The sequence below is a fragment of the Triticum urartu genome, chromosome 2 (assembly GCF_003073215.2).
Source record: "Triticum urartu cultivar G1812 chromosome 2, Tu2.1, whole genome shotgun sequence".
Lineage (NCBI taxonomy): Eukaryota > Viridiplantae > Streptophyta > Magnoliopsida > Poales > Poaceae > Triticum > Triticum urartu.
This window is the reverse complement of record NC_053023.1, coordinates 91,696,341-91,722,821: the sequence shown is the minus strand read 5'-3', so window position 1 is coordinate 91,722,821 and position 26,481 is coordinate 91,696,341.

Here is a 26,481-nt window from a genome sequence, read left to right as displayed (position 1 = left end):
CGAGTCTTGCCTACTCGGTAAGATGACTAAGACTCCTTTTGGAAAGAGTTGCGAGAGGGCGTCCGAGCTGTTGGAACTTATACATAGTGATGTATGTGGACCAACGAGCACGACAGCCAGAGGTGGTTTCCAATACTTCGTGACTTTCACCGACGACTTGAGTAGATATGGATATGTCTACTTGATGAGGCACAAGTCAGAAACTTTTGAAAAGGTCAAGGAGTTTCAGAACGAAGTAGAAAATCAACTCGGCAAGAAAATCAAACTTCTACGATCTGATCGTGGTGGTGAGTATATGAGCCAGGAGTTTGATGATCATCTGAAGAGTCATGGAATAGTTCCACAACTGACTCCTCCGGGTACGCCACAGAGAAATGGTGTGTCAGAACGGAGGAATTGGACCCTGTTGGACATGGTCCGATCGATGATGAGTCAGTCGGATTTACCCTTGTCATTTTGGGGATACGCTCTAGAAACTGCAGCTTTCACACTAAACAGGGTACCATCTAAGTCTGTAGATAAGACACCATATGAGATATGGACTGCGAAGAGTCACAGTTTGTCTGTTCTAAAAATTTGGGGATGTGAAGCATATGTCAAGCGACTCCAGTCGGATAAGCTCACACCGAAATCGGACAAGTGCATATTCATGGGATATCCTAGGGAAACCTTGGGATATTACTGCTACAACCGTGAAGAGGGCAAAGTGTTTGTCGCTCGACATGGAGTTTTCCTTGAGAAAGAGTTTCTCAATCGGAAGGCTAGTGGGAGGACGGTCCGACTAGAAGAAATTGGAGAACCACACGGGGACGTTCTGGTAGGTGATACTGTCACACCGGAGTTAGTCAGGGAACCCGTAGTGGAGTCGACACCGGTTCCATGGAGGTCAGAAAGGTTACGCAATTTGCATGACTGCAATGTGTTATTATTGGAGAACAATGAGTCGACTACGTATGCGGAAGCGATGGAGAGCCCTGATTCCGAGTTATGGCTTGAGGCCATGAGATCCGAATTAAAGTCCATGGATGACAATCAAGTTTGGAACTTGGTTGATCTGCCAGATGGCGTTCGATCCATTGAGTGCAAGTGGATCTTTAAGAAGAAAGCTGATATGGACGGAAATGTCACAGTCCATAAGGCTCTACTTGTTGCTAAAGGTTATCGACAAGTTCAAGGAGTTGACTACGATCAGACATACTCACCGATAGGGATGCCTAAATCAATTCGGATCATTCTTGCTATAGCGGCATATTTCGACTATGAAATATGGTAGATGGATGTCAAAACGGCTTTCCTTAATGGAAATTTAACCGAGGATGTGTATATGAGACAACCTGAGGGTTTTGTCTATCCAAAGAAGTCTAGCATGGTATGCAAGCTTCAGAGATCCATTTATGGATTAAGGCAAGCATCTCGGAATTGGAACATTCGTTTTAATGAAGCTGTCAAAGAGTTTGGCTTCATCAAGAATGACTGTGATCATTGTGTATTCAAGAAGGTCAGTGGGAGCTCAGTTGCATTTCTGATCTTATATGTGGATGACATATTATTCATTGGAAATGATGTTCAAATGCTTGAATCTATTAAGGACTCATTGAAAAATAGTTTTTCTATGAAGGACTTAGGAGAAGCAGCTTACATTTTGGGAAACAAGATCTATAGAGATAGATCGAGAAGGCTTATTGGATTAAGCTAGAGTGCGTATATTGACAAGGTGTTGAAGCGGTTCAACATGCAAGATGCCAAGAAAGGTTTCTTGCCCATGTCACATGGCATTAGTCTTAGCAAGACTCAGAGTCCTACGACTCTTGATGAGCGAAGACGCATGGATGGGATTCCGTATGCTTCGGCTGTTGGGTCCATCATGTATGCCATGGTATGTACTCGTCCCGATGTTAGTTTTTCTCTTAGCGTGCTGGGAAGATACCAGGCTGATCCAGGGGAGAGTCACTGGACAGCGGTTAAGAATATCCTGAAGTACTTGAGACAGACTAAGGATATGTTCCTGGTTTATGGAGGTGAGGATGAGCTCATTGTAAAGAGTTACACCGATGCTAGTTTCCAAACAGATAGGGATGATAGTCGATTGCAATCTGGGTTTGCGTTCATTGTGAACAGAGGAGCAGTGAGCTGGAGGAGCTCCAAGCAAGATACGGTAGCTGATTCTACAACAGAGGCCGAGTACATTGCGGCTTCTGAAGCTGCAAAAGAAGGTGTTTGGGTGAAGAATTTTATTTCTGATCTTGGTGTGGTTGAGGGCGCGTCTAATCCATTGGACCTCTATTGTGATAATAGTGGTGCCATTGCACAAGTCAAGGAACCACGGAACCATCCTAGAACCCAACACATACTCAGGCGTTTTAACCTTATTCGCGACATTGTCGAAAGAGGTGATGTAAACATATGAAAGGTACACACAGATGCAAATATTGCTGATCCATTGACGAAGCCTCTCCCACGTCCGAAGCATGAGGCGCACATGAGCTCCATGGGCATAAGCTACCTAAATGATTGACTCTAGTGCAAGTGGGAGACTGTTGGAGATATGCCCTAGAGGCAATCATGTGATGATGATAGTTCCCTATGTATTCATGAGTCCTTTGTATTGTCCTTGAACATCATCAATGATATGTATGAATAAGTATGTGACTTGTTTGTGGAACTATGTATTGTATGATGATTGTTTTAATGGTCCCTAGTTGATAAGGTTATGCGGACACATATCCTTGACTAGTATACGACTCGGTTGATGACTATGTTCACAAGTCATGTGCATGGAGATGCTAAACCAATAGTATGGGCTCGGGGATGGAGATCACCGAGCCGGACAGACCCACTTTGAGACGCAGCGAGATATAGTCATCTGTTAGTCTCAAGTGCAATGCCTATGCCATGTCCTAGACCTGAGGTCCTCGCATGTTCTCGGGATGAGGATCGACTCACTTAGGGTCTATCAAACGCTACTCCGTAACTGGGTAGTTATAAAGGTAGCTTTCGGGTGAGTCGTGAGCATGGTTTTAAATAGCGGATAGCGGGCTGGTAGCGGATTGGGGTCCGCGTAGCGGAATGCGGATAGCGGGTGATATTGCGGGCGCTATGTCCACATAACGGATTTGTAAAAACACTAGATTGTTGTGTATATTTCTTGATCCTTCACAAAAAGTAATTACAATTAATTTGATCAATTGCGGACGCTATTGCGCTAGCGCTATTGCGGACGCTATAGCAGATGCTATCTCCGCTATTTGAAACTATGGTCATGAGACATGCCGCGAGACAGGATTGACCAAGATGGAATTTGCCCCTCCTATTTGGAGAGATATTCTCTAGGCCCTCTCGAGTGATCATATTCGGAAAGCATGGCCATGTGACTTGGGTTAAGTGTTAACCCAGTTCGGGAATCTGCATCAGGGTTTCGAGAAGAGAGGTCGAGCTAACACAAGGGTGACAAGTACTCGCCTTGAGCTCGACGGCAAATATCATGAGGAAAAAGGAATGTTGCATATGCCACATTGTCGAGGTTTAAACGACTTTATGCACACACGGGAGTTGGTACGTTCTGCTAGGAGCCGCTACCAACTATCGACTCTGGTCGTGTCCATGTGTACGTGAACCTATAGGGTCGCACACTTAAGGGGTTGCATCCCATTCGGGTTGGATCTGAGTGGAAAATGGATGTGGACTCCTAGTGGGCTCAAGCATTGAGCCCACCTCGGAGGTCTATATAAAAGGGGGTGGGCGCAGAATTTAGGGTTGATCGAATTGAACCCTGGTTAGCCACCGCCACTCCCCACGCCCATGCCGCGCGACCTGACCTAGCAGTCCGCCGCTCGAGCTGCTCCCTATACGTGTGGATACCTTGGAGGCATCGCATCTGCGGTGCTTAGACGAGCCATTCGAGGGAACCGCGAGGTGCCGTTCATGGGAGATCACCATTCACGGGTCTTCGCTGTTCGCGGGAGATCGGCAACGTGAGGAGGAGACGGCCCGGGAGATTGGCTACATGCATCACCAACTCTACTTTCCGCTGCGGTGACTGCGTGTCTAGTGGTAAACCCGATCCCGTGATCTATTTCCAGCAGCATGATCTTGGGTGCGCGGTAGAAAATTTTATTTGGCACTAGCGTAGCGTACCACATGTTCCAACAGCTCTCATAATAGATTCATAAGGTAATTTAATTTTCTTTCTAGGAAAGTGTTCCATGCCATTCCTTAACGGAAATTGGAATCTAATATTTCCTTCCTTCATATCAATAATTGCACCAATCGTTCTAAGGAAAGGTCTACCAAGAATAATAGGACATGAAGGATTGCAATCTATGTCAGGAACAATAAAATCTACGGGCACATAATTCCTATTTGCGACAATAAGAACATCATTGATTCTTCCCATTGGTTTCTTAATAGTGGAATCCGCAGGGTGCAAGTTTAAAGAGAAATCATCAAAATCACAAAAACCTAACAAATCACACAAATTCTTTGGAATCGTGGAAACACAAGCACCCAAATCACATAAAGCATAGAACTAATGATCTTTAATCTTAATTTTAATAGTTGGTTCCCACTCATCATAAAGTTTTCTAGGGATAGAAACTTCCAACTCAAGTTTTTCTTCATAAGATTGCATAAAGGAATCAACGATGTTTTTAGTAAACGCTTTATTTTGACTATAAGCATGAGGAGAATTTAGCACGGATTGCAACAAGGAAATATAATCAATCAAAGAGCAATTTTCATAATTAAATTCCTTGAAATCCAAAATAGTGGGTTTAGCAACATCTAGGGTTTTAATTTCTTCAGTCCCACTTTCATCAAATTTAGCATCAAGATCTAAAAACTCCGAATTTTGGAACACCTTCTAGGTAAAGGTGGATCATATTTAGTTCCATCATTATCAAGATTCATATTGCAAACAAATATTTAATAGGGGACACATCAATAACTTTTAGATCTTCATCTTTATTTTCATAAAAATCCGGTTTAGCGACCATCCTATTAACTAAGGTAGCCTGCTTATCCGAAATTTCAGCAGTCAATTTCTCAAGACGAGAAATTTGGGTTCTTAAACCATCAAATTCTTTAGACATATCATCGAGCTCTTTATTCATAAAACCCATAAAACTTTTTTGTTCCTTAAGCTCGTTTCTAAAGAAACTATTATGCTCAAATTGCAACACCATAAAACTCCTGACGTTGTTTTCAATTTCTTCTAACCTTTTAAGGTGGAGATCACCAAATCGGGGAAGAGCCATCGAGACAAGCAGGAAAACGAACACACAAGAAAACAAAAAGCAAGCGGGCAAAAAGAGGCAAATAGAGAAAGAGAGGGAAGATAGAGAGAGAGGGCGAATAAAACGGCAAAGGTGAAGTGGGGGAGAGGAAAAGGAGAGGCAAATGGCAAATAATGTAATGCGGGAGATAAGGGTTGTGATGGGTACTTGGTATGTTGACTTTTGCGTAGACTCCCCGGCAACAGCGCCAGAAATTTTCTTGCTGCCTCTTGAGAACTGCGTTGGATTTCCTTGAAGAGGAAAGGATGATGCAGCAAAGTAGCGTAAGTATTTCCCTTAGTTTTTGAGAACCAAGGTATCAATCCAGTAGGAGGCTACGTGCGAGTCCCTCGTACCTGCACAAAGCAAATAACTCCTCGCAACCAACCAGATAAGGGGTTGTCAATCCCTTCACGGTCACTTACGAGAGTGAGATCTGATAGATATGATAGGATAATATGTTTGGTATTTTTGTGATAAAGATGCAAAGTAAAATAAAAGCAAAGTAAAAATCAAAGGAAATAACTAAGTATTGGACGATTAATATGATGAAGACAGACCCGGGGGCCATAGGTTTCACTAGTGGCTTCTCTCAAGAGCATAAGTATTTTACGATGGGTGAACGAATTACTGTTCAGCAATTGACAAAATTTAGCATAGTTATGAGAATATCTAGGTATGATCATGCATATAGGCATCACATCCGGGATAAGTAGACCGACTCCTGCCTGCATCTACTACTATTACTCCACTCATCGATCGCTATCCAACATGCATCTAGAGTATTAATTTCATGAAAACAGAGTAACGCCTTAAGCAAGATGACATGATGTAGAGGGATAAATTCATGCAATATGATAAAAATACCATCTTGTTATCCTTGATGGCAACAATACAATACGTGCCTTGCTGCCCCTACTGTCATTGGGAAAGGACACACGCAAGATTGAACCCAAAGCTAAGCACTTCTCCCATTGCAAGAAAGATCAATCTAGTAGGCCAAACCAAACTGATAATTCAAAGAGACTTGCAAAGATAACCAATCATACATAAAAGAATTCAGAGAAGATTGAAATATTGTTCATAGATAATCTTGATCATAAACCCACAATTCATTGGTCTCAACAAACACACCGCAAAAAGAAGATTACATCGAATAGATATCCACAAGAGAGGGGGATAACATTGTATTGAGATCCAAAAAGAGAGAAGAAGCCATCTAGCTAATAACTATGGACCCGTAGGTCTGAGGTGAACTACTCACACTTCATCGGAGGGGCTATGGTGTTGATGTAGAAGCCCTCCGTGATGGATGCCCCCTCCGGCGGAGCTCCGAAACAGGCCCCAAGACGGGATCTCGTGGATACTGAAAGTTAAGGCGGTGGAATTAGGGTTTTGGCTCCGTATCTGATCGTTTGGGGGTACGTAGGTATATATAGGAGGAAGGAGTGCGTCGGTGGAGCAACAGGGGGCCCACGAGGGTGGAGGGCGCGCCTGGGGGGTAGGCGCGCCCCCTACCTCGTGGCCTCCTCCTTTATTTCTTGACGTAGGGTCCAAGTCTCCCGGATCATGTTCGGTGAGAAAATCACGTTCCCGAAGGTTTCATTCAATTTGGACTCCGTTTGATATTCCTTTTCTTCGAAACCCTAAATTAAGCAAAAAACAGCAATTCTGGGCTGGGCCTCCGGTTAATAGGTTAGTCCCAAAATAACATAAAAGTGGATAATAAAGCCCAATAATGTCCAAAACAGTAAATAATATAGCATGGAGCAATCAAAAATTATAGATACGTTGGAGACGTATCACGCAACGCCGTACTGTGATGAGGAATCTGTTTCCCCTAGCGGTAGGGTACCACACCCCACCATCATAGGGCGTAGCGGTAGGGTCGCGCGCATGGCATACCTTTCTGTGACAAGGAATGCGTTCCCCCCGGCGGTAGGGTTCCACAGCCTACCGCTAAGCCCTTCGGCGACAGGCTAGCTAAACCTACCGCCAAGCTACCTGGTCTCACATGGCACCCCTTTTTTCTACACAATTCTTTGGTCCTTTCAGTCACAAAAATATAAACAACACATTGTAGATAGCAAATTCTGATGGTCTCACACATTGTAGATAGCAAATTGTGATGGTTGCACACATTGTAGATAGCAAATAGGTTCAACATAATTTCGAAGTAGCAAAACGACATCACCAACAAAGCTTAAAGGTACCAAATAGACATCACTGACATAGCATACAAGTTCTTGCTCTAAACAACATCACCAACACAACCTATCACTTGCTCCTCCCCCTCTTAGTGGTATGCTCCTCATTTCTCTTCGGGCAGGCTTCGTCCGGCTTCTTCGTGCGATGACGAGGAACGAGTTTCAGAAACGGGGATGGGCTCAAAACATACCAGCGTGGATGAGACACGCTCTTCCCCTAGCTTGGCTGCATCGGTGGAGGCCCGTCATCGTCGTCGTACTGCTCCTCCTCCTCCTCTTCCTCTGCGGCCTCCTCTTCCTCTTCCTCCTCCATTTCTTCTTCGTCTTCCTCATGATCTTCTTCAGCTTGCTGCTCAACAACACGGCCTGATGAGGCTCCGTCGGCGTGGCTCAATGAAGCTCCGACAGTGTGGCTCGATGATGCTATGGCACGCATTGACCCTCCATGAGCAGGATCATGGATGCTGGCCACACGAGTGCACCCAAGCATACCCACTAGCTTACGACAACGGGTCAGGAATTTTTGCAAAAGTAGACAACCGGAAACATAATAAGGATCAACTCAAGCTTGCCGAGGGTTCATGGCGTCAAGCTTCTGCAATGGTATAACATGGCTAAGGAAGCTCGATGTTACCTTCATCGCATCCCTCATCTTGGTGTTGGATTCAACGGTTCTGGCTTCATATGTAAGCATTGTGTTAAAGGCCAAGTTTTCACTCAACCGCTCATAGCTAAAATTAAATGAGAACACCACTTACCACTTTGTTCATCAGGGGCGCATACTCCATGAAATCACCTTCGAGATATCTGAGCCGCACACGGTATGCTTCCTCCTCGCTGTCACCCTCCTCCAATTCGGGGTTATCGTCTTTGGTCCATTGCGGCCTCAGGCGTGTACGGTACTTGACACCATCGTCATACCACTTCATGTGGTCTTCACGGTAGGAGTTCATCTTCGCCACTCTCCTCTTGCCGTATTTGCGATACCTCCTCTCGTCCCACACTTGCACGTGGTCCTTGTGCTTGTGCCCCCAGTCTATGATGGACTGACAATTCTTTCTACTCTTCTTGCAAGGCATAGGAAGCAACGGACATCATGACAACGTCAAACATAAACGAAAACACTACAAGTAGAGAACAATGCCCTCACCAGTGAAGGGTGGAGCCGCTGGTGTCGCTGGGTCGACCTAGTGGGGTATGTTGGAAGACCCCAAACTGTGTGGCCACACGCCGTGGTAAGTGCCACTCGATGGTGTACACACATATCAAGGGCACAATGCACCGCCAGGCAAGCCGATCCTCCTCACACATGTAGTTGAGGTCGAACCCCCATTCTTGGTTGTGGTACGGCCTTCAGTTAACCTACAGAAGGATTGTTAAGAACAATGAAAGTTTCTACGAAATGATTGGTAAGCTACTTGGTATACCTGAAATTCTGTTAGGTTGTCCAACTCGTTGGTGAAGAGCTTGTAAAGCGTACTCGCCTTGCCCGTGTAGACCTTCACCTTGTCCCAGGCGTACACGATGGTCGGGTACCGAGAACTATCTCCTTCTTATCCATAATCCGTCCATGCACGCGAGTGAACTCTCTTTGGACGGCCGACCGGCAACCGCTCCCACATCCAAATTGAAAGGGCCCAAACAAATCCACACACGCTGGAGGTCTCTTCGGTCCTCTGCGTCGCGTCATCCAGCTGCAAACATGAAGTGATGATGATCAGATAACACAATCTCAAACAGCATACATAGGTCGAAAAACAAGTACTCAGATTTTTATCTTACCGAGCGGTATAGGTAAGCTAGGCCGGCGGTCCACCAGCTGTACTGCGCATCCCAGTCCTCCAGGAAGCCGAGATACATCTGATACGTCTCCAACGTATCTATAATTTATGAAGTATTCATGCAATTATATTATCATTCTTGGATGTTTTATAATCATTTTATAGCAACTTTATATCATTTTTTGGGACTAACTGATACGTCTCTGTCGTATCTACTTTTCCAAACACTTTTGCCCTTGTTTTGGACTCTAACTTGTATGATTTGAATGGAACTAACCCGGACTGACGCTGTTTTCAGCAGAATTGCCATGGTGTTGTTTTATGTGCAGAAAACAAATATTCTCGGAATGACCTGAAACTCCACGAAACATCTTAGAAAAAATAATAAAAAATCCTCGCCAAGGATGAAGACCAGGGGGCCCACACCCTTCTCACGAGGGTGGGGGGCGCCCCCCCCTAGGGCACGCCCCCTACCTCGTGGGCCCCCTGGATGCCCTCTGACGCCAACTCCAACTCTATATATTTGCTTTCGGAGAGAAAAAAATCAGGGAGAAGAAATCATCGCGTTTTACGATACGGAGCCACCGCCAAGCCCTAAAACCTCTCAGGAGGGCTGACCTGGAGTCCGTTCGGGGCTCCGGAGTGGGGGATTCATCGCCGTCGTCATCATCAACCATCCTCCATGACCAATTTCATGATGCTCACCGCTGTGCATGAGTAATTCCATCATAGGCTTGCTGGACGGTGATGGGTTTGATGAGATTTATCATGTAATCAAGTTAGTTTTGTTAGGGTTTGATCCCTAGTATCCACTATGTTCTGAGATTGATGTTGCTATGACTTTGCTATGCTTAATGCTTGTCACTAGGGCCCGAGTGCCATGATTTCAGATCTGAACCTATTATGTTTTCATGAATATATGTGAGTTCTTGATCCTATCTTGCAAGTCTATAGTCACCTACTATGTGTTATGATCCGGCAACCCCAAAGTGACAATAATCGGGACCACTCCTGGTGATGACCATAGTTTGAGGAGTTCATGTATTCACTATGTGCTAATGCTTTGTTCCGGATCCCTATTAAAAGGAGGCCTTAATATACCTTAGTTTCCAATAGGACCCCGCTGCCACGGGAGGGTAGGATAAAAGATGTCAAGCAAGTTCTTTTCCATAAGCACGTATGACTATATACGGAATACATGCCAACATTACATTGATGAATTGGAGCTAGTTCTTTGTCACCCTATGTTATGACTGTTACATGATGAACCGCATCCGGCATAATTATCCATCACTGATCCGGGGCCTACGAGTTTTCCATATACTGGTTCTCGCTTATTTACTTTCCCGCTGCTGCTATTACAATCATTACAAAATACGAAAAACATTACTTTTGCTGCCTTTACTTTTGTTGCTGCTACCACCACAATCATATTACTTTGCTACTAAACACTTTGCTGCAGATACTAAGTTTCCAGGTGTGGTTGAATTGACAACTCAGCTGCTAATACTTGAGAATATTCTCTGGCTCCCCTTGTGTCTAATCAATAAATTTGGGTTGAATACTCTACCCTCGAAAGCTGTTGCGATCCCCTATACTTGTGGGTTATCAAGACTAATTTCTGGCGCCGTTGCCGAGGAGCATAGCTCTGTTCTTTGAGTCACTTGGAATTTATATCTGCTTATCATTATGAAGAACTTGAGAGTTCCAAAAACCAAGATCTATCCCTCAACTACGAGGGGAGGTAAGGAACTGCCATCTAGCTATGCACTTGATTCACCTTCTGTTATGAGTAAGTTAGCGACACCTACACCTGCTTCTGCTATTCGTTCTAATATGTCGCATGTTATTGATGATGCCACTTCTGCTATGCATGATACTTATGATGAAACTGCTTCTATGCCTGATACTACTGTGCCCCTTGGTGAATTTCTTGATGAACAAATTGCTAGGGCTAGAGAAAAAGAAACTATTGAATCTGAATACGATGATGATAGTGATGATGAAAATATGCCTGTTATTCCTGAGGGCTATCTTTTTGATATGGAATCTTCTACCGCTATTTTAGCTTGCAAAGATAGAGATGAGCTTAAGAGGTTATTAGTTAAATGGAACAAAGAATCACTTAGAGATAAAATGAAACCCGAACCTGCTTTTGCTACTTCACCTATATGTGTTCCTGATAAGGATTATGAATTCTCTGTTGATCCTGATATAATTACTTTGGTTGAATCTAATCCGTTTTATGGCTATGAATCTGAAACTATTGTGGCACATCTTACTAAGTTAAATGATATAGCCGCCCTGTTTACTAATGATGAGAGATCGCGTTACTTCTATATACTCAAAATATTTCCGTTCTCATTAAAGGGTGATGCTAAGATATGGTTTAATTCTCTTGATCCTGGTTGTGTGCATAGTCCCCAAGATATGATTTATTACTTCTCTGCTAAATATTTCCCTGCTCATAAGAAACAAGCTGCTTTGAGGGAAATATACAAGTTCGTGCAAATTAAAGAAGAGAGTCTCCCACAAGCTTGGGGGAGGCTTCTCAAGTAACTTAATGCTTTACCTGACCATCCTCTTAAGAAACCTGAAATACTTGATATCTTTTATAATGGACTAACCAATGTTTCCAGAGATTACCTGGATAGTTGTGCTAGTTCTCTTTTCAGGGAAAGAACACCGGATGAAGCTGCAATTCTATTGAATAATATGTTGACAAATGAAAATAATTGGGCACCTCCTGAGCCAGCTCCTGAGCCAACTCCTACTCCAATTACTAAGCCTATTCCTAAACCAACTCCGAAGAAGAGAGGTGTCCTATTTCTCAGTCCCAAAGATATGCAAGAGGCAAAGAAATCTATGAAAGAAAAAGGTATTAAAGCTGAAGACGTTAAGAATTTACCTCCGATTGAAGAAATACATGGTCTTAATTAACCGCATGTTGAAGAAACATATGATCTCAATTCTTTATTTATTGAAGAACCTCCTGATCCCGATATCCCGACATAGGTAGTAAAGGTAAATTCTCTCTATAGATATGATAAAGCTGAAGTCCCTCCTACTAAAATTGCTAGTCAGTGCTTGGATGAGTTTGATAACTTTATGTTTAAGCAAGATGACTTCAATGCTTATTTTGGTAGACAATTAAAAGAAAATTCTTATATGATTAGACGCTTGGGTGATTATATGGCTAATATTAAAGGTGAACTTAAACTTGTTAGCAAACATGCTTCTATGGTTACCACTCAAGTAGAAGAAGTACTTAAGGCTCAAAAAGAAGTGCTTGATGAAATGAATAGTAAGAAAAATGATTATGCTATTAGAGTGGCTACTAGAACTGGTAGAATGACTCAGGAACCTTTGTATCCTGAAGGCCACCCTAAGAGAATCAAGCAAGATTCTTAAACAAATAATATTGATGTTCCTAGTTCTTCTAAAAAGAAGGAAAAGAAAAATGATAGAACTGTGCAAACTTCTAGTGAACCTATTGCTGAACCACCTGATAATCCAAATGATATTTCTATGTCTGATGCTGAAACACAGTCTGGTAATGAACATGAACCTAATTAAAATATTAATGATGATGTTCATGATGATGCTCAACCTAGTAATGACAATGATGTAGAAATTGAACCTATTGTTGATCTTGATAACCCACAATCAAAGAATCAACGTTATGATAAAAGAGACTTTGTTGCTAGGAAACATGGTAAAGAAAGGGAACCTTGGGTTCAGAAATCCATGCCTTTTCCTCCGAAACCATCCAAGAAAAAGGATGATGAGGATTTTGAGCGCTTTGCTGAAATGATTAGGCCTATCTTTTTGCGTATGCGATTAACTGATGCGCTCAAAACAAATCCTTATGCTAAATATATGAAGGATATCATTACTAATAAAAGAAAGATACCAGAAGCTGAGATTTCCACCATGCCTGCTAATTATACTTTTAAGGGGGGGGATACCAAAGAAACTTGGAGACCCCGGAGTACCTACTATACCTTGCTCCATTAAAATAAATTATATTAAAACTGCTTTATGTGATCTTGGAGCCGGTGTTAGTGTTATGCCTCTCTCTTTATATCGTAGACTTGACTTGAATCAGCTGACACCTACCGAAATATCTTTGCAAATGGCTGATAAATCAACTGCTATACCTGTCGGTATTTGTGAGGATGTGCCTGTTGTAGTTGCAAACGTTACTATTTTAAAGGACTTTGTTATACTTGATATTCCCGTGGATGATAATATGTCTATTATTCTTGGAAGACCTTTTCTTAATACTGCAGGGGCTGTTATTGATTGCAACAAAGGCAATGTCATTTTTCATGTTAATGGTAATGAGCATACGGTACACTTTTCAAGGAAACAACCTCAAGTTCATAGTATCAACTCCATTGGAAAAATCCCCTCGATTAAAATTGGAGGTTTTGAATTTCCTCTTCCTACTGTCAAAAAGAAATATGATATACTTATTATAGGGGATGTGCATTTTCCCGTTGAGGTAACTTAGTGTTATTCGAAATTTCTCCGGTTTCATGATTATCGGAATGAGTTTGTTAACAAGACTTGATCAACCTTGTTAGTGGATTCTTTTTGATGAGCATGAGATGGATGAAACTAGAAGCACAACCTTCTGTACACCAATTTTACTTTCTGTTATTTATATTAAATAAAGTAAAAAATAGTATTTTTCTGTCTGTTTCCTGACTTATCCGTGCAATATAAAAATATCCCGAAAATAAAAGTCCTTAGAATGCCATGCAAATTTAATATGATTTTTCGGGAATATTTGAGGATTTACTGTGCAAAAATTACCGCGGGACGAGCTGCCACCTGGCCATGAGGGTGGTGGGCGCACCCCCCCTTAGGGCGCGCCCCCCTGCCTCATGGGCCCACGGTGGCCCTCCTCCACTTATCCCAGCACCCATCTTCTTCCTCTGTCTCACACAAACCAGAAAAACCAACTCAAGAACGAGTTCCAGCCACTTTTTCTATGATTTTCGATCTCCTTGCTCAAAGCACCTCTCGCAAAACTGCTTGTGGAGATAGTTCCCTGGTATGTGACTCCTTCATTTTTCCAATTGGTTTTTGTTCTAGTGCTTTATTCTTTGCAAATTTGTGCTGCATAGGTGACCATGTTCTTGAGCTTGCATGTCAAATTTATATGGTTCCAAGTAGTTCTAATGCTTGATATAGGCTCTAGGCACTTGTAGGAGTAGTTGCTATCAGTTTCATTGAAGTTGGTTCACTTTTGTTTGAAGTTACTAAAAATTTCAGATTATTTCAGAAAAATAATGAGGAGATTTTTGAGGGGCTCATCGAGCCAAAGCTCGAAGGAAAAGGCACCGAAGCCTAAGTATAATTTGCCGCGCACCGCGGAGATTCGGGCATGTGAATGACCTTTCGATGATTTCTTGAGAGCAGCCGGTATCTATGAAGATTTTCATGAATTGGCTCACAATGCAGGCCTCACCGCTTTCCTCCACGACCAATGCGATCAGTATCTCTTACTCACAAATACCTTTGTGCAAAATTTTCATTTTCATTCTAGGAACTCACCACCTACGGTGGAGTTTCATTTATATGATGAGCATAAGGAGATGTCACTTTATGATTTTTGTCAGATTTGTTTAGTCTCTTTTGAGGGCAAGACATAAGAACCACATCATGATGATGTGGTTGGGTTTATTGATACTATCACTGTAGGAGAAACTAGGAAGGTTTCCGATGCACGAATTACTAGCATACATTTTCCTGTTTTACGTTACTTTGCATTATTTGCTAGTCGTTGTTTAATTGGACGCGGAAACTGTGGAAACCTTAGTATCCCTGATATAATTATTCTGCTCCAAGGTTTATACAGTGATAACACTTTTAGTATGGGCGGTATTATTGCTAGACGGTTAAGTATGAACCGTACCAAAGGCCCCATCTTTGGAGGCATCTATGCTACACGCCTAGCCGTACATTTTTAATATACCTATTAGGCATGCTGAGAAGGAAGAAAAGGTGCTGCCCCGTGTTTATCTAGATCATAAAAGTATGGTGGCACATGATTTTATTGTTAAGAATAGGGCAGGAGAGCTTAAGTATCAATTGTTCTTTAACAAACATCATCCTGAGACTATTATCCTGCCTGCTCCTTCTTTGTTTAATTTTGTAGGACCCTACCTCATTTTGTGGGCTGCCATCCAAGCTTACAAGAATCCTGCACCAGCCCCGGAACAGGAACCACAAGATGAGCCTCCACGACAATCTGTTTATTCTTGGGATCCAGAGATGACTGTCAGCCAGTGGCAGTCAAAGTCTTCATCTTCATCACACTACGATCCCAACTACTCTTCCTCATCACAGTACGACCCCAACAACTATTATTATGGATATCCGCCAGGCCAGCCGTGGCCATAGACCAACTTAGGCCAAAAGCCTAAGCTTGGGGAGTAAATATTTCTCACCGACATTACATTTATGTTCACACACACTCATTTCTAGATGTCGGTGCTCATACTTTTTCACTGTAATATCCATGCTAGTTTATTTTCTTTTTCCTGCTTTCTTCTTGTGTGTTTGTTAAACCTTAAGAAAAACCAAAAAAATTAGTAGTAGTTTATTTTTCTGCTGTAGTAGTAATAATTAAAAAGAAAACCCAAAAAAATTTCCCGTTCTTCTTTTGCTTATTGGGAGCTTTCCCGTGTAAATAGTTTTATTTCTTTTCTTTTATTTGGGGGTCAGTAGGAGAAGACCATAATTAAATTGTTGAAGTGGCTCTAATATGCATTATTGTTTATTTAACCTAGAGCCCATATTGCCTTGTCTTCTCCTGTTTATTGAATTCTCGTAGATTACAGCTTAGTCCAATGCACGTACACTCTTATTATTATTCACATCATTCGGTCGTGCAAGTGGAAGGAAATTATGATGATATATGCTGGGCTGGCTGAGATGAGAAAAGCTGGTATGAACTCGACCTCTTTTGTTTTCATAAATATGATGAGTCCCTCGTTCTTGATTCAGCTTATTATGAATAAACATGTTTGCAATGACAATTAGAGATCATAGTTGCTTGTGCCATGCTTGATTAGCTATGAGTTATAATGGTTTACCTTGTGTGCCAACATGATATTGAGATGGTTATGATGTGGTATGATGGGGTGGTATCCTCCTTTGAATGATTTAAGTGACTTGACTTGGCACATGTTCACGCATGTAGTTGAAACAAAATCAACATAGCCTTCATGATATTTATGTTCATGGTGGATTATATCCTACTCATGCTTGCATCCAATGTTTATTAATTTTAATGCATGTACATGGCTGTTGTCCCTCTCTAGTTGGTCGCTTCGTAGTCTTTTGCTAGCCTTCACTTGTACTAAGCGGGAATACTGCTGGTGCATCCAATCCCTTAAACCCCAAAGTTATTCCAGATGAGTCCACCATACCTTCCTATATGCGGTATCTACCTGCCGTTCCATGTAAATTTGTATGTGCCAAACTCTAAACCTTCAAATAAACATTCTGTTTTGTATGCTCGAATAGCTCATGTATCAACCAAGGTTGTCCTTATCTTCCGTGTTAGGCGGGTTATTCTCAAGAGGAGTGGACTCCGCTCCTCACTCACGAGAAAATGGCTGGTCACCGGGATGCCCAGTCCCATGCTTTATGCAAACTAAATCAAAATTAATTGCAAACAAAACTCCCCCTGGGACCTGATGTATGTTGGAGGCACTCGTTGTTTCGAGCAAGCCATGGATTGATGCTTGTTGGTGGAGGGGGAGTATAAACTTTACCATTCTGTTTCGGAACCGCCTATAATGTGTGTAAGATGGAAGATATCGCCATCTCTTAGTTGTTACGTTGACAATGAAAGTATACCGCTCAAAATACAATTTATCTCTATTTCAAAACTGAGCTCTGGCACCTCTACAAATCCCTGCTTCCCTCTGCGAAGGGCCTATCCATTTACTTTTATGTTGAGTCATCACCCTCTTATTAAAAAGCACTAGCTGGAGAGCACAGCTGTCATTTGCATTCATCACTGTTAATTTATATTGGGTATGACTATGATTGGATCTCTTTTACCATGAATTACAATGTCTAGTCAGTCCTTGATCTTTAAAGGTGCTCTGCATTTATGTCTGGCGGTCTCAGAAAGGGCTAGCGAGATACCATCTTGTTATATCATATTATGATTGTTTTGAGAAAGTGTTGTCATCCAAGATTTATTATTATGACTTGCTAGTTGATTATGCTATTGATATGAGTAATTATGAGACCTGAGAATTATTGCAAATATGGTTAGTCATGATCTATGCTGAAAACTTGAATGCTGGCTTGACATAGTTACAATAACAAGAGCAAACAGAGTTTGTAAAAGTTTTTCTTTCTTTCTTTCAGTTTGTCAACTGAATTGCTTGAGGACAAGCAAGGGTTTAAGCTTGGGGGAGTTGATATGTCTCCATCGTATCTACTTTTCCAAACACTTTTGCCCTCGTTTTGGACTCTAACTTTTATGATTTGAATGGAACTAACCCGTACTGACGCTGTTTTCAGCAGAATTGCCATGGTGTTGTTTTATGTGCAGAAAACAAATATTCTCGGAATGACCTGAAACTCCACGGAACATCTTAGAAAAAATAATAAAAAATCGTCGCCAAAGATGAAGACCAGGGGGCCCACACCCTAGGGGGGCCCCCTAGGGCGTGCCCCCCTACCTCGTGGGCCCCCTGGATGCCCTCCGATGCCAACTCCAACTCTCTATATTTGCTTTTGGAGAGAAAAAAACAGGGAGAAGAAATCATCGCGTTTTACGATGCGGAGCCACCGCCAAGCCCTAAAACCTCTCAGGAGGGCTGATCTGGAGTTCGTTCGGGGCTCCAAAGAGGGGGATTCGTCGCCGTCGTCATCATCAACCATCCTCCATCACCAATTTCATGATGCTCACCGCCGTGCGTGAGTAATTCCATCGTAGGCTTGTTGGACGGTGATGGGTTGGATGATTTTTATCATGTAATCGAGTTAGTTTTGTTAGGGTTTGATCCCTAGTATCCACTATGTTCTGAGATTGATGTTGCTATGACTTTGCTATGCTTAATGCTTGTCACTAGGGCCCGAGTGCCATGATTTCAGATCTGAACCTATTATGTTTTCATGAATATATGTGAGTTCTTGATCCTATCTTGCAAGTCTATAGTCACCTACTATGTGTTATGATCCAGCAACCCCAAAGTGACAATAATCGGGACCACTCCCGGTGATGACCATAGTTTGAGGAGTTCATGTATTCACTATGTGCTAATGCTTTGTTCTGGTTCTCTATTAAAAGGAGGCCTTAATATCCCTTAGTTTCCAATAGGACCCCGCTGCCACGGGAGGGTAGGACAAAAGATGTCATGCAAGTTCTTTTCCATAAGCACGTATGACTATATACGGAATACATGCCTATATTACATTGATGAATTGGAGCTAGTTCTGTGTTACCCTATGTTATGACTGTTTCATGATGAACCGCATCCGGCATAATTATCCATCACTGATCCGGGCCTACGAGTTTTCCATATACTGGTTCTCGCTTATTTACTTTCCCGTTGCTACTGTTACAATCATTACGAAATACCAAAAACATTACTTTTGCTATCTTTACTTTTGTTGCTGCTACCTCCACTATCATATTACTTTGCTACTAAACACTTTGCTGCAGATACTAAGTTTCCAGGTGTGGTTGAATTGACAACTCAGCTGCTAATACTTGAGAATATTCTTTGGCTCCCCTTGTGTCGAATCAATAAATTTGGGTTGAATACTCTACCCTCGAAAGCTGTTGCGATCCCCTATACTTGTGGGTTATCACTAACCTATTGACCCAGTGCCAAGTGCCAGTTCCTGTTTTTTGCTTGTTTTTTACATCGCAGAAAATCAATATCAAACAGAGTGTTGTCCAAACACCGCGGAACTTTTTGGAGATTTTTTATGGACCAGAACACCCAAGATGGGCCAGAGCAGCACCTGGGGGGTCTCCTGGGGGGGGGGGGGCACAAACCCACCAGGGCGCGCCTGGCCCAGGCGCGCCCAGGTGGGTTGTGCCCACCTCGGTGGCCTCCCGCACCCCCTCTTTACCCTATAAATTCACAAATATTCCGAAAACCCTCGGGGTTAACCTAGATCAGAAGTTCCACCGTCACAAGGCTCTGTAGCCACCGAAAACAAATCTAGACCCTTTTCGGCACCCTGCCGGAGCGGGGGGGGGGATCATCTTCGGTGGCTATCTTCATCATGCCGGCAGCCACCACGATGAGGAGGGAGTAGTCCACTGATACGTCTCCAACGTATCTATAATTTTTGATTGTTCTATGCTATTATATTATCAATCTTGGATGTTTTATAATCATTTTATAGTCATTTTATATCATTTTTTAGTACTAACCTACTGACATAGTGCCAAGTACCAGTTGCTGTTTTTTCCTTATTTTTTACATCACAGAAAATCAATATCAGACGGAGTCCAAATGCCACAAAACTTTACGAAGGATTTTTATGGGCCATAAGGAACACAACGGGCCCTGGCTGCGCCTGGGGGTGCCCCGAGGGGGGCACAACCCACCAGCGCGCGCGTGGGCCTACCCACCAGGGCGCGCTTGGGCAGGAGGCCCAGGCCCGCCTTGGTGGGTTGTGCCCACCTCAGGTGCCTCCGGACTGCCTCTTTGCTCTATAAATACCCCAATATTATTGAAACCCTAGGGGAGTCGACAAAATACTCATCCAGCCACCGCAGAGTCCAGAACCACCAGATCCAATCTAGACACCATCTCGGATGGAGTTCACCACCTCCATTGGTGCCGCTCCGATGATGCGTGAGTAGTTCTTTGTAGACCTTCGGGTCCGTAGTTAGTAGCTAGATGGCTTTCTCTCTCTCACTGAATTCTCAATGCAATGGTCTCTTGGAGATCCATATGATGTAACTCTTTTGCGATGTGTTTGTTGGGATCGATGAACTTTGAGTTTATGATCCGATCTATCTTTTTATATCCATGATTTCTTATAGCCTCGTATTTCTTCTCTAGTATTTGGGTTTTGTTTGGCCAACTTGATCTATTTATCTTGCAATGGGAAGAGGTGCTTTGTAGTGGGTTCGATCTTACGGTGCTTGATCCCAGTGACAGAAAGGGAAACGACACGTATGTATTGTTGCTACTAAGGATAAAATGATGGGGTCTATCTCTACATAGATAGATCTTGTCTACATCATGTCATCGTTCTTATTGCATTACTCCGTTTCTCGATGAACTTAATACGCTAGATGCATATTGCTGGATAGCGGTCGATGTGTGGAGTAATAGTAGTAGATGCAGGCAGGAGTCGGTCTACTAATCTTCGACGTGATGCCAATATAATGATCATTGCCTGGATATCGTCATAATTATATGAAGTTCTGTCAATTGCCCAATAGTAATTTGTTCACCCACTGTTTGCTATTTTTCTCGAGAGAAGCCACTAGTGAAACCTACGGCCCTCGGGTCTTTCTTCTCATATATTTGCCTTTGCGATATAATTTTCTCTTGCATTTATTGTCAGATCTATTAAACCAGAAATACAAAAATACCTTGCTGTGTTTTATTTCTATTTATTTTATTTGCGATCTATCTTTCAATCTACTACAAATTTATCTCAAGTCCGTTTCCCTATCTTGAGGCGCCGTACCCCGAAAGGGATTGACAACCCCTTTAACACATCGGGTTGCGAGGATTTGTTATCTGTGTGTAGGTGCTGTTTACGTTGTGTTGTTTGGTTCTCGTACTGGTTCGATAACCTTGGTTTCATATCTGAGGGAAATACCTACCGCCGTTGTGCTGCATCATCCCTTCCTCTTTGGGGAAATACCGACGTAGCTTCAAGTGACAACAAAAGGAATTTCTGGCGCCGTTGCCGGGGAGGATCTTCAAAATATACCAGGTTCCTAATCACAAATCTCATCTCCTCGCAATTTACATTATTTTCCATTTGCCTCTCGTTTTCCTCTCCCCCACTTCACAAAAATTTGCCGTTTTATTCGCCCTCTTTTTCGTTCGCCTTTTTCTTGTCAGATCTCTTGTTTGCTTGCGTTGCCATGTGCCTTCTATTTGCTTGCACCTTTGCTTGCTAAAAATCTATTGATATGGATCCTCATCCACTTGCTAATATTTTTAAAAAATCCAATTATCATGAACCAATTGCGAGTGAATTGAGTTTGCTAGATTATCTTTATGAAGTTTTGCTTGAGATTCATGAATCTGAAAATTGTGATGAAGTGTTAAAAAAAGAAATTTATAAAGTGGTTCACGATAGACAATTGAATCAAAAGCATGATTACAATCTTTACCTAATAATAAAGCATCTATTGCTTCTTACTCCTGTAAAATTTGGTACGTCAAAGTTTCATCCGTCGCTTCGGTAATTTCGTACGTCGTGTATTTGGGTGCCTCCCGTTTCTTTTTACCTCACCCGATGGAAATAATTGTTGCGTGGCTGGGCTTCCGCTTGGGCTCAGCCTAACGAAGCCACACAAGTGGGCTTCCAACATGGTGGGCCTCCAGCTACGTTAAGCCATTATAGGAAGCGAAAAACAAAATCGTTTGTCTCACGTATTCTGTATCGACTTGCATTGGAGAACGAACACAAGTCATCAGGAAATCTAAACTATGACGAGTCTCTCAAAAAAAATTCTAAACCCTGATGAGGCGCTATAAAAATAGGCTAATCCTCTTGATTTCTTCTTCACAACGCAACACGAGAATATATCGAAGAATTTGAGATCCGTGATGAGTTCGACTAGAAACGGGGTCGAGCAATGATGCAGAGGTGGAATTCATGAAGAGGTCGAGCAGTGATGCAGAGGTGGAGTTCATGAAGTGGACGGTGTCCCATGTCGAGGACTAGTGACGGGCTGAGGAAGCTACCGCTGATGTCAGAGATTGCTTGATCTTTTATTGTTTTTCGAAAAGGAGGTTATTCCCCGGCCTCTGCATCAGAATGATAGGCACGTCGAACAGCTACACGATGGCGGCTCAGGACGACTACATTTGCATGTGTGCGAGTCATGTACTACGTACGCCACATACGCGCCCGGCAAGGGATCTTCTGGGAGGTCATGGCGCCCGGGATGGGGGATAGAGCCACGACTACGAGGTCATGCTTGAGCGTAGCCCGGTTCATCAGCGCCACCGTCGTAATAATAATAAAGCAAGTATTGCTTCTGGTCATCCGTCTAATAATTACCCTTGAAGTTGCTATATATTACCGGTTATACCATGCATTAGTGAGAACGATTTGATTTTTTTCTCAAAGTTGACGTTGTTTTCAGATGTTTTATCAATATGATACCAATATATGTCACACACACACACTAGCGATGTAGTGACTATGGCCAATTTCTCCCACCCAGAAGACCACAGTTCGAATCCTCTCACACACTACCTCCCCAACGCATATGTTCATGGGCCGGGCCATGGGGCGTGGCGCCCCTTTTTTTCATTTCATTTTTTCTCTTTTCTTTTCTTATTTCTGTTTTCTATTACTTCTTTAAATTACATCGAGATCTACAAATTTCAAAAAGTTGTGACTTTTGAAAAAATGTTTGAGAAATCTTAAAATGTTTAAAAGTTTTAAAAATGTTCAAAACATCATAAAGTTTTTGTGGTTTCAAAAAATGTTGGTGATTTTACAAAAATATTGGCAAATTATTAAAAAAATCACGGTTTGGAAAAAATGTCGGGAAATAAAATCATATTCTTGATTTTGAAAAAATGATCATGTATTCAAAACATATTCGTGAATCTAAAAAAAGTCCATGAAATTTTAGAAAATACTCAAAAAGTTCAACATTTTAGTGAATTTCAATTTTTTGCCCTAATTTAAAAAAATCATCTATTCAAAAAATGTTCACGAATTTGAAAACTATTCATGTATTTAGTAAATGTTCAACTAAACAAAACAAATGTTTTTGAATTTTAAAAAGTGCGCAATTTAAAAAAATGTTTGTCAATTCAAAAAATTGTTCGTCCTTTCAAAAGTCTTTTATGTCTAGGTTTTGATTAGTTTTTTGAGTCTTTATATGCCTAGGTTTTGGGATTAGTTCATGGTAGATGAGATTAATTTTTGAAGTTTTAAACATTTCCTTGCGCTACACAATGACAAGTGTGTCGTGCGGTGGCAAGCTCAGTACCTTGGAATTTACCATGTCGAATGCAATGTGGTCACATGGACATCACGTCCATCATCAGCGAGGTTCGGAAGAAAGATAGATGGAAAAATGATGAGCCACCGTGTTATAATAGAGGACGCTCATTTGTCGAGGTATTGAGTCGAGTACTTATTTGGCCAGCATGTGATTTTTTATCTACCGTTGCAACACACGGGCACGTTTTCTAGTAATATTATTATAAACTCTGCTAATGTCAATGATATCCGAAACACCAAGCTTGGGGATGGTTGTGTTGTTATGTCCGCTACTTATTGCAATGATCATGATTGGGGTGATGATGATTCTTATGATCTTGATAGTTTATTTAAGCCCCATGATGAATATGTTTGCAATAATATTGAAAGTGGGTTCGTAAGAGTGTCAACTCTAGGTAAAAATAATCCCACATATTTGGAGAGTGTTCAATCTTATGAAATTTTTGATAAAAGTGGGTTCAGAGAGGTCATGACTTTAGTTGATGTTAATTATAAAAAATTTATGCATGTGGATCATGAAGAGAATGTTTTATATGATAGATATATTATTGAATTTGATTATGATCCTACATGTAATTATTTTGACAGAGGGAAATATGGTTCTAGAAATTTTCATGTTACTAAATTACCTCTTTTTATGTTGAGATTGCTATTGTTTCTTTCTTCTTCCTTGCATATGCTAGATATTTCTTACCTTGATGATTTGTTTACTTATAAAATTCCGATGCATAGCAAGTATGTTAGACTTAAATATTTTCGTCATATGTTCCATGATGCTCACTTTGTGTTTCAATTCTTATTTTTCGTGTGAGCATTGTTGAAATCTTATGCCTAGCTAGGGGAGTAAAACGATAGCGTTTGTTTGGAGGCAACCCAACGAATAAAAATAATTTTTGTCTTTCTCTTTCTGTTCTTAAGTGTTTGCACAATTATGCTACTGTTATGATTGTGTTTTTTATGTTTTAATTAGTGTTTGTGCCAAGTAAATCCTTTAGGATCTTCTTTGGTGATAGTTGTTTGATCTTGCTGAAAAAACATAAACTTTTGTAACGAAAATAATTCTCATTTTAACCAGAAAGCAACAAAATAAGCATTCCTTTTGCAGTAGATCAGTATACAACTTGCTCGGCCATCCTAATTTTTCAAGATTTTTGGAGTTACAGAATTATTCGAAATAGTCAGATTGCTACAGACTATTCTGTTTTGACAGATTCTGTTTTCTTTGTGTTGTGTGCTTATTTTGATGGCTCTATAGTTTTGTTTGATGAGTTTTTGCCATAGAAAAGTTGGAATATAGTAGATATAATACAAAAACAAAATATGAATTGGTTTGATACAGTACTTATAGTAGTGGTTTACTTTCTTATACTAATGGATCTCACAAAGGTTTTGTTGAGTTCTGTGTGATTGAAGTTTTCAAGTCTTGGGTTATCTTATGATGGATGAAGGAAGGATGGAAGAGCCTAAGCTTGGGGATGCCCCGGCATCCCAAGCTATTATCCAAAAATGAGCAACCAACTAAGCTTGGGGGTGCCCCGGAGTGGCATCCCCGCTTTCTTCCAACGATCATCGGTATTTTACTCGAAACTTTATTTTTATTCATCACATCATATGTGTTTTGCTTGGAGCTTCTTGTATGATATGAGTATTTGCTTGTTTTATTTTTCGTTTTAAGTCATAAATACTTGTTGGACACACCTATTTGGGAGAGCCAAAATTATGTCCTGACTTGTTAAAATTGCTCGCTACGCTTCACTTAAATTTTCACGAGCAATGGACTTGCTCTAGTGCTTCACTTATATATATTTTAGCACGGTGTGCTTAGTATTTTTCAAGAAATTCTCTCTTGCTTCACTTAAATTATTTGAGAGAAAGAATAAAAATTATGCTCATGATCTTCACTTATATTTGTTTGAGCTTATGAAAAGCAACACATGAAAATTAGTCCCAAAGTGATAGATATCCAAGAAGGATATAATAAAAACTTTCATGAAGATCATTGGACAAAATAAACTTGATTCGTAGTAATAGTTTTGAGATATGATGATGTGATATGTGAGTTATGTTGATGAGTAATTATGCTTTAGTAAGAATATTGGTGTTAAGGTTCGTGATTCCCTATGCAAGTACGAAAGTCAATAGTCATGCAATGAAATTATATCCTACTTGTGGTGCATTATTCGATGTTATTTATGCTTAATGCTTGCTTATGAGATTATCCGTTTCTTGGTTGGTCGCTTCTCAATCTTTTGCTAGCCATCATTTTTTGTTGGGGAACGCGGTATTTCAATTTTTTTCCTACGATCACACAAAATCTATCTAGGAGATGCATAACAACGAGAGGGGAGAGTGTGTCTACGTACCCTCATAGACCGAAAGCGGAAGCGTTAAGCAACGCGATTGATGTAGTCAAACGTCTTCGCAATCCAACCGATCAAATATCGAACGTACGACACCTCTGCAATCTACACACGTTCAACACAGTGACGTCCCCCGATCTGTTGATCTAGCTGAGGTCGATGGAGAGTTTCGTCAGCACGATGGTGCGGTGACGGTGATGATGAAGTTACCGGCACAGGGCTTTGCCTAAGCACTGCAACGATATGACCGAGGTGTGTTTCTATGGAGGGGGCACCGCACATGGCTACGAGAAACTTTGGCGTGTCCTTGGGGTGCCCCCTTCCCACTTATATAAAGGGGGGAAGGAGGAGGAGGCCGACCAAGGGGAGGAGGCCTGCCATGGGGGTGCAATCCTACTCCAAGTAGGATTCGGCCCCCCTTTCCTATTCCAACAAGGAGAAGGGGGGAGGTGAAGGAGGAGAGAAGGAAAGGGGGGCGCCCCCTAGTCCAATTCGGTTTGGGCTAGGGGGCGCATGCCCAGCCTTGGCCTGCTTCCTCTCTTTCCACCAATAGGACCATGAGGCCCAATAACCCCCCCCCCCCGGTGGGGGTTCCGGTAACCCCCCGGTACTCCGAAAAGTACCCGACACACCTCGGAACTATTCCGGT